At 44.6% G+C, this 15,623-nt stretch overlaps 1 protein-coding gene across 4 annotated transcripts in view; it reads right to left on the bottom strand.

Annotated features, from left to right (window-relative positions):
• The window catches only part of SLC10A7 (solute carrier family 10 member 7), a 250,490-nt gene that overhangs the window by 5,519 nt on the left and 229,348 nt on the right, over positions 1-15,623 (bottom strand). The window lies entirely within an intron of this gene.

Below are 15,623 nucleotides of genomic sequence, written 5' to 3'. Positions count from 1 at the left end.
TGTATGGCAAGTGAATTCCAGAATGAGTGCTGAACGTTTAAGCCCCACAGTGAAAGTCTTAATGGAGCTCAGGTAAATGAACACAGCTTTGTGAACCTACCACTCTATAATACCAAGGGCAAAGTCTGAAGATTTTGTAAACAGCTGCCTATGTGTGTACCTATTAGGCTTTTATAACAGAAATCAGACACCGGCAATTTGACTATTATTACCAATTGTTTCAATATGGCCCAGTTGTCAGAATTACTGTGTATGTATGTCTGCTTTTTCAACGGAATGGCTTTAATAGCTTAGCTTCCTTCTTGTTTCTTTGAGAACAGCCTCTGGAAAGGACTCAAGGTCCTAAACATGCACAATGATGGCACATAAATAACTTTTTATTATAACCCACTGAGGAAAGCTCTGCTTTTTCAATTATTTTTACCTTCTAATAAATTTCAAACCTTTATGCAAAAATGTATTTCATAGCCGCTTTCTTTTTCATAGCCTCACAAATCATTGCCGTAAACTGAAGACACTTAACTCATCCCCAACGATCTCTCTCTCACAGCTCTGAAAGGACATGCTTAGATTTTTTGTAGTTTCTGTCTTCTCACTAATAGAAAAAAAACAATAGAGCTTTCTTTTTAAAAATATATACTTCATCAGGGGCACCTGGGCGGCTCAGTCGGTTGGGCATCCGACTTCAGCTCAGGTCATGATCTTGCGGTTCATGAGTTTGAGCCCTGCATCGCGCTCTGTACTCGGAGCCTAGAGCCTGCTTTGGATTCTGTGTCTCCCTCTCTCCTCTGCCCCTCCCATGTTCACACTCTGTCTCTCTCTCAAAAATAAATAAACATTAAAAAAATTTAAAAAAAATATACTTAATCAACTGACAGTTGAAAAGCAGCATCTGATATTACAGTCCTGGGAAGTTCTTGCGATGAGAAAAGACTGGAACATTCTCCTCCTGTTTCCAGGAGAGATTATTTGGCCCAAAGGGATGATGTTAAGTAGCCGGTGGGTGCAGGTGGAGTCAAAGTAGGGCTGAAGGGAACGAATAGAAATACAGAGACATTTGTCCCCGTAAATGATCAGAGCAAAGATTCTGACCCAAAGTTCGAGGACCATGGCTGCTGGGCTAAATCACCTGAGTTACCCTTTTTTGGCAAAGACTCAGGCTCCGTGTCTTTCTTCGGCAAGCTTAAGTAGGCTCTGAAGGGAAGCCAGAGATACAGTCACGGGGCTGCTGCTGCAATAAATAAACAAATAATCGCTGCAAGGAGGCATCTCCTCAGGCCTTGCCTGAGATAGGAGGCATCTCAGGGCAAGGCACATCAGAGGTTCACCTTAGTGTGAGGAATTAGGTACAGAGATGTGGCAGTAATGACGATGAGAATTGTTGTTATGCAATGAGTGCTTACTACATGTCATGTGCTGCCAAAGTGCTCTCCCATATTAATGGAATTAAGCCTCCCAATAACCCTGGGAGGCTGATGAAAACTATTGTTTACACTATTTTACTGATGAGGAAAGAGACACCTCGTGGTCAGGAAGCTTTTCCAGGTGGGGGGGTCTGAACTGCAACCCAGGCAATCTCGCGTTCCAGTTCTCTGGGCTAGGTAAGGGTCAAGGCCTCCAAGGTCTTCAGTTCAAGATGCCATGGGGACAGCAGCTTCGTTAGGCAGAAATGGAACTTTTTGGTATGTAAACGCTTTCTAGTCCAGAAGTTCTTTTGGAATTCATTCCCCTTGGATGCTTCCCAGAAGCAGAAGACGTCATCAAACTCCCCTGCCACCCATACCGGATGTTCCCGTGATTTCACATGCTCGAGGAGCTAGGTGATGGCTAGGACAACCCCAGTAGTGTCAAGGGCACACGGACAGAAAGATGGAGCCAAGCCTTTACTCGCAGGAAGCTTCCAGTGTACAAGTGACCTTCTACCTTCACACCATTTGTGTGAAGTTCTCTTCTGGGCCGGTTCTTCAGCTCCTAGATCTAATCTTCAAACACACCCTTCTGTACACTGCTCCAGGATGGGGCTGGGACTCTGCAAACATCACCCGTCCTTGGCAGCTGACTCCGTGGATGGTTCTGCCAACCGGGGCACTAGAGGAAGGCTGGAGGAGGAGGAGCTTGGGGTTCCTGATGGCCACAGCGCCTTCAGGGAGCGGCAGTGGTTGGCTCCAGCAGATAGGTCCTTGTGCCCCTCCTAAGAGGCCTCAGCCCCCGTTTCCTCCTCTAAGCTTCTAGGCTCTGACAACCCCCACTTCTTCCCTTTGTTCACCCAGCTCCCGCTGCTACCTGTGGTTATTACTCCTTTTTTGTCTGCACGGTCCCCTTTCCCCCTTTCGCGTTTCCCCACACTGTTTACTCTTTCCTACGTGAAAGAGTGTTTTCCCTTTTTCCTGATGGACCTGGTGGTACAGACGCTTTTCTTACGCTGCCTTGTAGTGCACATATTCACTCCTCACGAAGAGAAGGGGTCCGTGATGACTAGCAGCTGCCACGGACATGTGTTGGGTTAAACGGGGATTTCTTCTCACTTTATGTGCCTGCAATACCCCCTTGTTAATCATTAATCACATTTCCTATCACTATCACTCGAAGTGACTAATGTTAAAAATATGATTGAACATGACGTAATAGAGGAAAAAAACTTAGCTTCCAGAGATCAGGACCCAAGTCCCTTTCACATGTCCTTGCTTACTCTCGTATGGCGGATGTGCAGCTCCGTCTCTTGGTGAGGGGAGGGGGACCCCAGCAATTCAGGTCATATGTTATTCATTTCCGAAATCTTCATTTTCTTTCAGTCTCTCTCTTTTTTTTTAATGTTTATTTCTGAGAGAGAGAGAGAGAGAAAGAGCGCGTGCAAGCAAGCGAATGGGGGAGGGGCAAAGAGAGAGAGGGATACAGAGGATCCAAAGAGGGCTCTCCGAGCTGACAACAGCGAGCTGGATGTGGGGCTCGAACTCACGAACCAGGAGACCATGGCTGGACCAAAGTCAGAGGCTCAAATGACTAAGCCACCCAGATGCTCTCTTTCCTTCAGTCTTAAAATCCACCTTACTTTTCAATCATTTGATTACTACTTTCCTTTTCAATTATTTCAATTATTCGAGTTTTTTCTCCAATCTCTTATTTATCTCCATCTTTCCATCTCTCTTTTTCCCTACTGTTCTTTCAGCCTCCCGCCCAACTCTAGTAGACCCTTCACTCTGCATTTTCATTGCCTCGAAGGTCAGTGTAGAAAGAAATTGGGAGAAGCAGAGCAAGGGTTCACTTTTGCATGTTGGAGTGTCTCATGCTATGGTGGCCATCGCTTGGAAGCAGTGAGTTCAGTACGTCAGTTCCAGGGCATCTGTGTCACGTTGCCGGCACTATTAGGATGGCAACGCAAAATTCAACAGAGACGTAAGGAACCTGTAAGAGCCACGATTTCTGTCAGTTGGTCACGAACCTGGCAGAACGCAATCTTCAAGCCAAATCAGAACACCAGCAGTGGCTCTTGTTCCAGAAACCTATGTCGCGCACCACCTTCCACCCTCTTTACTCACTTGTTTAATAACTCGCTCGATCATTCGTTCGTTCAGTTAGCACTCATGGAACTGATTAACTGCTCTGTGAAAGAGCGAGGAATGCCGGGAATGGAATGTGACATAACCCGCACTGAGTGGCTTCCCAGGCACCCCTGTGACCGCTCACACCTCCTCCCCATAAACTTCCTTCAGGGCAATCGGTTCTCCACTGCATTCCCACACTATGTCTCACAACCACACGAAGGTCTCTCTGACTTGAGGTCTGTTCTGTCGAAGCTATTTTCCGCTCTGTGGCCAGAGTGAGCACAAAATCGGGTTACATCAAATCCCTCGGGAGTTTGTCACACAGGGGAGACTCCTAGGTGTGGTGCACAAGGACCCTCATGACCTGGCCCCTGCCCGTCCCTGTGTGTCTCACACTCCCCCCACTCCTCACTCTGTGCTCCAGCCGGGAAGAGCTCCGCGCTGCCCTCCTCGCCCTCCCTGCCACGTGCCCAGGCCCCAGCGCTGTCCCCCAGGCTTTGCGCTCGAGCTCCTTTTGCCTGGAATGCCCTTCACCCACTTCTCGAGCCCTCTCCTCCAGTGGCCCTCAGTTCTTAAGTCGCCTCCTCTGGGATGCCGTCTTCAAAGCCGCTCACTGGCCTTCAGGTCCTCTCCACTCTGTGCTCGCCTGACCCGCAGCACATTCCAGCCTCGTGCTCACCGCGAGTACTACCACTGTGGGTCCTTAGGAGCTGCCCTCACTAAGGTGGCAGCTGAGGGTCAGCAGCTGTTTCCTCTTCATCTCTGAGCACACAGTGGGTGCCCAAAAGGAGTGTGTCGAGTGAGTGGATTTCTATTTTTCCAGATCCCACCATAAATTTATCGTGCAGACTATCACTCCGTTTTCATTATCTTCTTTAAGTAGGGGGAAAAAATGGCAATAATTAAAAAAAAACAAAAAACAAAAAACAAACTTACTAGAAAGAGTTTTCTTTTTAAAGTAAAATTTAAATATAGGACTCTTTTCATCTTGCTATCACTGCAGTAATATAAATGAAGCAAATTAATTTTAATGCTCCCAGGTACTGATTCTGTGTCACCATGGTTGACAGGATCCAACTAGACTTTATGAGATGGCATTTGACTTTATGGAAGCGAACACTATGCCTGCATTTACAATTTTACAGGGGCTTTAAGCTGTCATGCTGAAAAATGTTTATAAAACATTAATCAAAAAATGCCTCTTTAATACAATGCATTGTCTGAAAGATGTTAGAAGGCGCATATTGTAAATGGATTCTTTTTCTGACTAAAGTAATTTCCACCAAAAGCATTTTCCCATTGCTCTACAAGTACACTGTGTGGATAGATAAAGAGCACTTTCCCAGCACATTACTACCTGCTCCAAACACTTGGGAAATCAGTAATGTACAGCATGCCATATTTCCATGTCACACATGACACATTCGTCTAAAATTATCCAACAGAGTTTGACACTGCGGCACATTCCATAAGCAGGGCTTTCAACTGACATCTGCCAAGTAGGAACTTCAAGTGAGGGCTTTCTTCTTCTAACAAGCGAGTAAGGGGTTTCTTTTATCCTATACCCAGGATGGAAAGGATAAAACAATACGTACAAGAGCAAGTTTTTTTTTCCTTCCTATTTTAAATATGTTTATTTTATGTTCTCTGAATTAGAAAATTCCCTTTGTATTAGTGTTCAAGCTTCAACAGTTTCTATGTTCTATTGGATGGGCAGTTTTTAATTGTTCCTTGGGAAACATTTATCTTTCCAGATTAAACACGGACTTTGATTTAGCCCACACTGAAGGCAGAAGGCTGCTCTATTGTTTGCGACATAAAAACTATCTACTTCATATCATAGTTCAGTTTACTTACCTGTAGGTGCACAATGTTCTCACCATCCGTCCATCCACCCATCCATCCATTCCTTCGTTAAAATATACTTTTTGGGCCTCTGCCCTGTGTGAGTCACTGTTCTAGGTGCTGACCATATAAGGTCAGTAGCACCGCCAAGGCCTCTGCCTTCCTGGGGCTCACCTTCCTGTAGCTCTTGCCCTGATACCTCAGCTTTCCTCCACCAGAGGGACAAATGTCAGCATGGTGAGTGTAACCCGTTCTGTCACTGGCTTCCCCAGTTTCTACAACTCAAAGTTTGGGAATTATCTTCGACCAACCCCATTTCTCTTCTTACCCCTAGATCAAGCCACCGAAATCTGTAGATTCTTTCCTCCGCCTGCCACTCCCCTTCCCCCTCGGTTTTTACTGCCACCTTCCTAATTCCGTACCTCATAAAGGCAAGCTGAGATTACTCTTATAGCCTCCTGACATAACCCATCTTCAGAGTCTTCCCTTCATCAATCCTCCAAACCACGGCCAGATTAATCTTCCTACAACCCACATTAATTAAAGCCAATACCCTGCTCAAGAATTACAATGACTGTCCAGTGCCCATTCATCACGTTCTCTACCTATTCAACTTCAGTGAAAAACAGTTACTACCAGCACCATTTTGTAAGTGCTTACCGCGTGCGAAGTGCTTTGCCTGCATTATCTCATTTAATCCTTGCAACAGCCCTATGGAGTGGGGGCAATTTTCCCATTTAGGCATGAGGGAACTGAGGTTGAGAGCAGTTAAGTGGCTTGCCTGACATCATGCATCATGCATTTCAGTAGAGGAGGAACTGGACCTCAGTCTATTTACTTGTAATCACTGAGCTATGCCAACTCCATTAAACCAAACTTTCAGTTGTCAATTGCAGTTCTCAGCTCAGGTCTAGCACTTTCTTGTCTTTGTGAAAGCCCAGCCTCTGCTGGATCTTGCCCTTTCTCTCTATGCACCTAAATCCTATGGGTTCATCCAGGCTCAGCTTTATATTTCCTCTACCGTGAAGGTGGCCTCCCTACTGATTTCTTCGTCTTTTGAGGCAAGAAGATGCTCTTCCTCCTGCATCAGATAAACTAGCATTTGCTTATGTTGCCATTATTTTCTTTGGTGTAGGTTTTGTTTTCCCCTGACCATAGGCAGAGTATAGCATTCTTCTTTTAAACTCCTGCAGTATTTCAGCACAGGACTGGTACTTAATAAATGATTGATTACTTAAGAATAGATACTAAAGTAATGTTTCCTATTTAAGAAGACAGGATATGGAACAAATAAATACTAGCTGCTTTGCTAGATTGCAAAGAGAGTGCATTCACACACTCCTTGGGGAGAGGACTGTATTTCCTAGGACAAAATACACTTGCTATTGCAGGAAGGAAAGAAACTGGACTGACTGAGGAACACGAAATTTGAAATGAGTACTAAATTGTGGAGTAGGAGAGGAAGTATGTTGGAAAACAGCCTCTGCGTCCCTCGAAGTCTAATATGACACTCACATTCCCACTTAGCAAAGATAGCGTGTATTCCAATCACCTGGATCACTTCCTGTCTTTCAGGGGTTCATTCGCCTGAATTCACATGACTTGTTTTCCATTTAAATGCTTTCTCAGACTTTTCACTGAGGTTTGGAGAAAGCTGCTGGCAAATCTGGAATCCAGTTGCTTCTCTCTTCCGTCGTCATGGTGATTTCCCACTTTTGTTTAGTCTGTTCTTAGTTAGAAACATCCATAAGTTTACTATCTAAATGTCCTACACATTGTTATTGAATTCTATCTCTTCCTCAGTGAATCTCTCAGAAAAGCCCATGTTTGCCTTTAAAAGTCATTGGGATAGATGGTCTCCCCAGTCATAATGTAACCCAGGAACGCAGTCGCTGTTTAAGACACTCTTCTCCCACATCACTAAATGCCAATCTCTGTGTTCCCTTCTCACACACGCGTGCACACACACACACACACACACACACACAGTCTTTCTCTTTAGAGACAAGTACTCACAAAACGTCAAACTCACTGGCACTAATTTATCCCAATTACTAAACAAGGGAGCAATTACATGCCATTTCTAGAGCACAAAATGATACCATGATAAAGTGCAACAAGTTTTAGAATTTGGTTAGAAAAGGCTTTCAGGTGAGATTTACCTAAAGCGAGCTAATTTTCAGTAATATAGCTGTCATTTTCATGCAGCCATTTATAATTTATTATATCCAGTAACCTACGTGAGGCAGGTCAGTGTAGGAGTTAAGAAGCCTGACACAGAAGTCAAAGAGCCCTGGGTCAGCACGTGCACCACTTACCACCTGTGTGGCCTTGGTTGGGCAAGTTATTTAGCCTCAGTTTTCACATCTGTAAAGTGTACCTACTCTGTAGGTTTGGGGCTTTTGTCTTTTTTAATAGACAGTAAGTGAAACAATGTACAAAGTCCATTACGTGTCAGACAATCTTCTAGGTGCAGGGAATAAATGGGCAATCGCCCCCTTCCACTGCCTTCAAGGAGTGTATGCTGTTACTCATTTAATAGGGAGAGAAGATAGAGGATACCAGGCCAAATCAAGGCAAAGAGCAAATTCCACGCAGTCACAAAATCATGACACATGGCAGCGAGAAAATGCAGCACTGCTGTCTAGGGAAACAGTTGTTAGGCAAATGGATTCAGTGAACATTTGTGTTATTCCGATTTTTGTCTCTGGTTTGGAGGGGGTAAAACGAAAGGCCATCTGCTTCGAGGTTGAATGGTTATGGCTTGGCTTGTAGAGGCCTGCTAGGTCCGTCAAGAGCTACCCTAAGGTGTGGCCTTTTGGAGCAGCTGCTATTTAGTCTGCACAGCCCCCAGAATTCTATTCTGCTTACAATCCTGGCTATTCTAGAACTCCTCCCCCAATCCCCTCCCCCCAGCCTTCCAAACCCATCTGGAATGTTCTGAAGGCTGGCAAGTCAACTTCCTGCAGATTCCCTCAGGACTGCGGACAGGATGTCACAGATCTTCTCCTCACTCCCATCTAAATAACTGGTCTTTTGTGCAAATTCTCCAAGGTACTTTAATATGCAGATTACACTGCCTCACCCTTGCCAATGATTTACATTTCACTTTCCTCCCTGGTCTTTTTGTGTCATTCCATCCTTAACTGCAATCTCCTGCCCTATTATCTTTGGCGTTACCCCACTACAGCATCAGAAAGCCTACTGCTGCTTTATGACACACAGAAGAAGACATTTGTGTCCTTTTTATACAAAGAGGCATCCAAAATGAGGTACGACTAAATAACATATGCAGATAGGAGCTCTCTCGCACTTTCCCCACTGCCCCAGTGGGTTCACGGAACCCACACAGATGTTGAACATTTCCAAACTGCTCAATACAAAGGCAACAACAGCAGCTCCGGGATCTCTGACGAACCCCCTTGGCTAGGCCTCTGGCAGAAAAACACGGCAATCCTGCACCAGTTTAACAGATATCTACTAATGGAATTTTAATTTCTAACCTCTGAAGCCCAAAATATGTCATAGGGTTATCTCTGTAGCTGGCGTATGAGAGGGGAAGGGACACTTTACAATCCACACAGGAGACGTCAGCAAACGTGCGTCACAAACTGGCCTCAAACACCCCCTCTGCTTTCCTCTCAGGGGCTCACGCTGCTCTCCGGCCACCCTCCCCTCCACACTTAGGAAGACTTTAAATGTCAGATGTCTTTTCTGATGTGAAACTTTAGACATTTATCCTTGATCTTTCAAAACCGTAATTCAAGAATATATATTTTTTTAATCCAAAAGGGAGAATTAGGTCTGCAAGAGCAGGACAATTAACAAATACAAGGTTACAAACTACACATCTAAGGCCATTATTAAGAAAAAGGAACCACCTTTCCAGTAATCAAAAGCTTTAGAAAAGAGAGAGCAGTACCATGTTTCAGTCTTTCAACAATCCCACCTCGTACAGAACTTCAGAAGTCATATCTGGAGTTCATAGATTTTTTTTTTTTAAGTTTATTTATTTATTTATTTTAAGAGAGAGAGAACGTGCATACCAGCAGGGGAGGGGTAGAGAGAGAGGGAGAGAGAGCATCCCAAGCAGGCTCCACACTGTCAGCGCGGCTCGAACTCACGAACAGTGAGATCATGACCTGAACTGAAATCAAGAATCGGATGTTTAACCGACTGAGCCACCCAGGTGCTCCATTGAGTTCATGGACATTTTTGACCTTCATTTGTGTGTTGGAAAGGCACTACAGGGTACAGAAGATAATTACACAGGTTACTATGTGTCAGGTACCATTCTGAGAGGGTGCAAACATCAGTTCATTCACTCCTCATGTTTCCGGTGTGAGTAAAGCTACCATTCTTGTTTCCACTTTTCAGATGAGGAAACCGAGGTCGCAATCAGTACAAATTTCCCCAAGGCCACGCACAGCTAGTGACTGGACGTAGCTGGGATGTGAATACAGACAGACTGGCTCCAGCGTCTGTGGTCTTCAACCATACTCTGTGCTTGCAATGCCTGAAATGCTTATTTGTTGGGGTACTTAGGAACCCCAGAGAAAAGAGATGCTTGATAATATTAACATCGAAAACAAGAGGGTGAAACCTAAGAAAAATAATATTTACACAAGAGAAGTCTGAAAGGAAAAGAGAGGTACGCCTTTCAACAAAGGTGCCTATGTGACCGGCCTTTTACTTGCTTCAAATGAAAGGTGGCTTATGATCATTTTTGGCCCTTTAGGAAAATAATAGATTGTGTTTTAGTCTTCAGTTACCTGGGCTGTAATCCCATCGCTTTGCTGAAAGTTTTATGTAAATAAAGATGCAAGAAAAGACCAAAATGAGCAGCTGGTGTTATTTCTGTTCTGAAACAGGTACGTTCTGATTGGAAAAGACGTTTAATGAATGGCCTGAGCCGACTCACCAGATGCTGACAATGAAACATTTAACTCTACCAATTGAAGGTTTCTGCCTCGGAAGATTAGGTACACCTTCACCTGTCTGACAGCGTTGTAGGAGTAATTAGCAAGCAGGGAATTCAAGAATGAATTAAAGAACTGAGCCAGGGAGGCTTCATTCAAACGCCGGCTGTGTCTTCCAGGATGGGGTCACCATATTTATGGAGACAAGGTGGGCAGGAAGTAGATGGACATGACTTTTTTTTCCTTTTCTAGGCTGTGAAGGAAGAGTCTTTTGTCTTCTTACGAGAATATCTGGCTAATATTCATGCTCACAGGACATGAAAACATCAAAAATAGATTGAGACTTTCGTATGACAAATATAACACAAGGTCATCAGAATATATTTAACATGATCACCAATACAGAAGTGGCCCCTGGTTCAGAACAGAACTCACCGAACTCCGGCTCTGGAAAGGCTTGCTTAATTTTACAGAAGTTTTTAGATGTGTTTTTATATAAATGAAGAAAAACACTCCAATCTTTTCAGTCTGAGGCACATCAGAGAAGCAGATGGATGTGACACGTGCTTTCGTGGATTCTCCCGCCACCCTCTAAACTTAGTGCTCCCTAAAATTTTGCACTGTTAATGCTCTTAACAGTGGACGGTGGAACTTCTGGAAGGCTTTCAAGTCTTAGTTAAGTGGTATATGTGATCAGCTGTGACCCAAATGCACATTATTTTTTTAAGATACATTCTTTCTTTTGTCAACATGGCTGTTAATCACCCTCTGGCAGTAATTTTCTTCTTGATGATACAATGTTTATGATGAACATCAACATCAGAAGAGATGTCTTCTGACACAAAAGAATTAAAGAACTGACACAAAACAAGGCAGTTTTGATTTGGGGATTAGAAATTAGCATTATTTATTTTTAAATCCAACTGTTTTAAAAATGTTCACTCAGGTTTCTGTGGTTTAACTTAGCTAGGTGATGTCCTACTAACCTCCTCCTGCTCTTTATCTATTCTGAATATATAAAAATTGGAGAGTTAAGGCCTCATTTAGAAGGCTTTTAGGCAGAGGAAGAAATTAAGAAAGCCCTTGGAGCCATTTCTGGAAATAATGATGTTTGTCTAATCCCCTCAGTTCTCCTTAACCTCTGAGTACTTCACACATCTAAGAGAATTGTGGTTTTCACAAGTCAGTACAGACAAATGGCCACTTTTATCAACAAATCAGTAGGGATAATCTTAAATTGCAGTCTTTAAAAAAAATTTTTTTTTAATGTTTATTTATTTTTGAGACAGAGCACGAGCAGGGAAAGGGCTGAGAGGGAGACACAGAATCCAAAGCAGGCTCCAGGCTCTGAGCTGTCAGCGCAGGGCTTGGACTCAGAAACCGCGAGATCGTGACCTGAGCTGAAGTCGGACGCTTAACTGACTGAGTCACCCAGGCGCCCTCTAAATTGCAGTCTTTTTGAAACACAGTAGTGCATAAATGCACATAGACGCAGAAAGTAGTCTGATGCGGTAGTTCTCAGCCCCTGCTACACATTAGAATCACCTGGGTGGCTGTCAGGAACTATGATGCTGGGTCCATCCTGAGAGATTCAGAAGTAATCGCTGTGGGGCGAGGTCAGGGCATCACGGTTATTGGACAGCTCCCAGATGATTCTAATGTGAGCTGGGCTGAGAAGCCAGGTCTGGTAGAAGGGGGGAGCAAGAGGACTCTGGAGGATGCTGGAGGCACAGATGGGCCTGTATGCTGTAGGCTCTGCTCTTTAGTCTATGTGGATTGGGGTAAATATCTGACCTCACTGAAGCAGAACTTTCTACCTTGGACAGTGTGCTCAATAATACCTACTGTGCAGGGCTACTGTGAAGCTTACATGAGATAAAGGCAACTTATGTGCCTAATACAGTGCCTAGCATTAGCAGATAAACAGCGGAGCCTTCTCCCTTTAATGTTTCAAAGTGTCTTCATATCTACTTTCTGATTTAATGTTCCCCTCAGCCTTATAAGGCAGAAGAAAACAGGCCTGCAAGTTTGGATGTCAATATGTTTGGCTGATTTAGAATTTCAGATCATTTTACTATCAAAATAATTTCATATCCCCTCTAACCTCTGGAGTGCCTCAGGGCTCAGTCCTCCGAGCTCCTTTCTCCTCTATCTCCATAGTCCTTAGTGACCTCATCCAGTCTGAGAGCTTAAAATAACCTCTATGTGATGAAAGCCCCACACTTACAAGGCCAACTCTCCATTGGATGTTAAGAGATCTCAAACTTAACATGTTCAAAATGGAACTCTTGACTTGCCCCCACATCCCTCTTCAGCCACCAAAATCTGTTCCTTTGCCATCTTCCCGAATCCAGTAAATGGCAACTCCATCCTTCCAGACCCTCAGGCCAAACACCTTAGAATATCTTTAATTCTCCTTTCTCTTATAAGCATATCTAGTTTATAGGAAGCCCTATAGGCTCTGTGTTCAGAATATGTCCAAAATCCAATACCACTCCCACCTTTGAATTGCCTTTGACCTTAAACTCCTATCTGGATTAAAGCTTCTTAATTGGCCTTCCTGTTTCTCACTATTGTACCCTTCCATCCATCCAACCCCAGGCTTTTATTAACACAGCAGCCATAGGGATCCTTTCAAAGTGGAAGCTGGATCTTGTCTACTCAAGATCTACTAGTGTACTCAAAACCTTCCAATGACTTCCACTCTCATCCTGAGTAAAATGTAGGTCCTTACAGTGGCCAACAAGGTCTTACACAATATCACTCGCCCTTCTCCTACCCCTTGTACCATGTCTCCTATAGCTCTCTCCCTCACTCATTCTGTTTCTTGAATACCGGCCCCCTCCTCATCCTCCAACTTGCCAGGCACATAGTGTTGCCCCAGGCCCCACACCCTCACTGCTCCCTCCACTTGGAATCTCCTTCCCCTAAATACCCATGTGACTTGCTCCCTGTTTCCTTTAGGTCTTCGATCCAACACCCTCTTTCAGCCTAAAACCTTCCCATCTCCACCCTGGCACTCCTTATTTTCCTTCCTGGTTTTATTTTTCTGTATAACACTTAACCATCATCGGATATGTTCTATGCTTAAGTGTCTGTTTAATCCCACTAGAAAGGAAGCTAGTAAGGGCAAGAACTTTTTTGTACTTTGTTCACTGCTGCAGCCCATAGGACCTGGAACAGGACCCAACATATAGTAGGCACTAAAAAACACTTGGTGAGTGAATGAACGAATCAAGAAAATTGTGTTTCAAAAGCACCTTTTCATCGGCACCATTGCTTCCTGTTTTTGCACTCACTGCCAGTGTCGAGGGGTTTGTTTTTTTCTTTTTTTCAATATATGAAATTTATTGTCAAATTGGCTTCCATACAACACCCAGTGCTCATCCCAAAAGGTGCCCTCCTCAATACCCATCACCCACCCTCCCCTCCCTCCCACCCCCCATCACCCCTCAGTTTGTTCTCAGTTTTTAAGAGTCTCTTATGCTTTGGCTCTCTCCCACTCTAACCTCTTTTTTTTTTTTTCTTTTTTCCTTCCCCTCAAGGGGTTTGTTTTTCATTAATATTTAGAATGTCTGCTCTAGCAGTACTAGAGTGCTTGCACCAGAGTAGACCAGTCATAGCACACAGAGAACCAGTACATGGTGGGAACGTGCAGCAGGGGCAGCTCTGAGAAATGTCGCTGCTACAGTATCGTTGCCATGCTCAGCTTCAGGAGAGATGACATTCCAAATGAGCTGGCTTTCTGAGGCCTCGGCCTCTTCTGAGCTGTGTCCAATTTTACGTCTCCTCTTGCCCCCAAGGTAGCTTGTCAAAAACCCCCCTGGTACCCCATGGCTTTAAAAAGTGGGCAGCTAACTCTAACTTCTGGCTGGAGTTGTCTGGATGGGGCTGTAGATGGGGACAAGGAGGCTGTGGGTGTCCCCCTCGTTTTGCAGCTGCAGGCTCGTTTATTCCTCACTGTAAAGGAGCATGGAGCTGGCTGTCATTAAATACACACAAACCGGTTTATAGTGTCTGGCTCAATTAAGGGAACTTCTGGAAGAGACACAACCCAATAAATAATTGGAGAGATGCAACTCTGAAATGACAAATGTTATTCACAGGTCTCTGTTTGCAAGTGGAGATTGAGAGATATGAACTTCAAGTGAATGAGATCTCCTGGGTGAGCGTCTTCACTTCAAACACGGTAAACAGCTGCTGTCCTGTGATGCACATTTTAGGACTGCTACAGGCAAACTTTCTAAATATGAATAATAATAATAGTAAAGACCAAACCCCTCGGCAACTGACAGCGAGTGTAGAGATAGCAGGAAGCACTGGGCCAGGGGCCGCTGTCAGCTCTCCTGGACGGGGCGAAGGCCTCCTCACAAAGGACAAGCTCCAGAACGCCACAGCGTGTTCCCCTCACCTCTTGTGCCGTTTCCCTCTCAGAAGCGTGGCGTGTATATGACTGAGGGTGCATGATTTGGTTATTAACGGGTACAATTAATCTCTTTAGAGCTACTTCCATGACTGGTGGTTTTTTACTTGGAAATAAAGAAAACTGGGAATTAAAAGTTTCCACTAACTTAATGCCACTAAGTTGACTTTCAAAGCATGTAAGGTAAGGTACGTAGTTTTCAGTGCCACTGCAAGCCCAGTCCAGCGGCAGTGCAGCTGGTGCAGGTAAACGACGGCTCCTCTTGCTCCCACCCTGCCACCGAGACTGAACGAGCGGTGGATGGCTGACACATCATTCTCAGGTGTTTCTAGAATCCTGGGTGGCATGATGGAAAGGACCTGGTCTTTGACATCAGAGACCTGGTTTTAAATCCTGATCATGCCCTCTGCCAGCTATATGATCGGGTGATCTAACCCTAATCCCCTCAGTTTCCACATCTGCTGAAAAGGAGGTTAAAACAACTGTCTCAAAGGGAGGCCACCTCAAAGTTGGAGGTTTTAGTGAGGCAGGGCTTGTCAAGTACCTAGTACGGTCATCTGGCATAGAGTCAGCACCACCCAAATGATTGTGATTAGGGTTTCGATTATGGTTAGAAAGAGCACTATGAGATAGTATTGTGGAGCTCAGATTTAGTAGTTTACAGGACTGGGCGGGGAAGGGGCTTGCCACTGAAACACCCAGGGTGATGTCAGAAGCATTCCTACAACTTTTGAGAATGGTAGCTACTGAGGATTGCCACAGGAACTGAAACTTCCAACCTAGGGTGTGGCCAAGACTCCACTGGCCTTCATCTGTCTACGGATTCTGGATAAGGGCTTGTGGTTCTCCTCTCCTCTCCCCCCTCCTCTCCTCTCCTCTCCTCTCCTCTCCTCT

Source organism: Panthera pardus, unplaced genomic scaffold (genome assembly GCF_024362965.1).
Source record: "Panthera pardus isolate Hobbes unplaced genomic scaffold, ASM2436296v1 HiC_scaffold_13, whole genome shotgun sequence".
Taxonomy (NCBI): Eukaryota; Metazoa; Chordata; class Mammalia; order Carnivora; family Felidae; genus Panthera; species Panthera pardus.
Note: the sequence above shows the minus strand (reverse complement) of the source record. Positions and strands in the feature narration are given on the sequence as shown.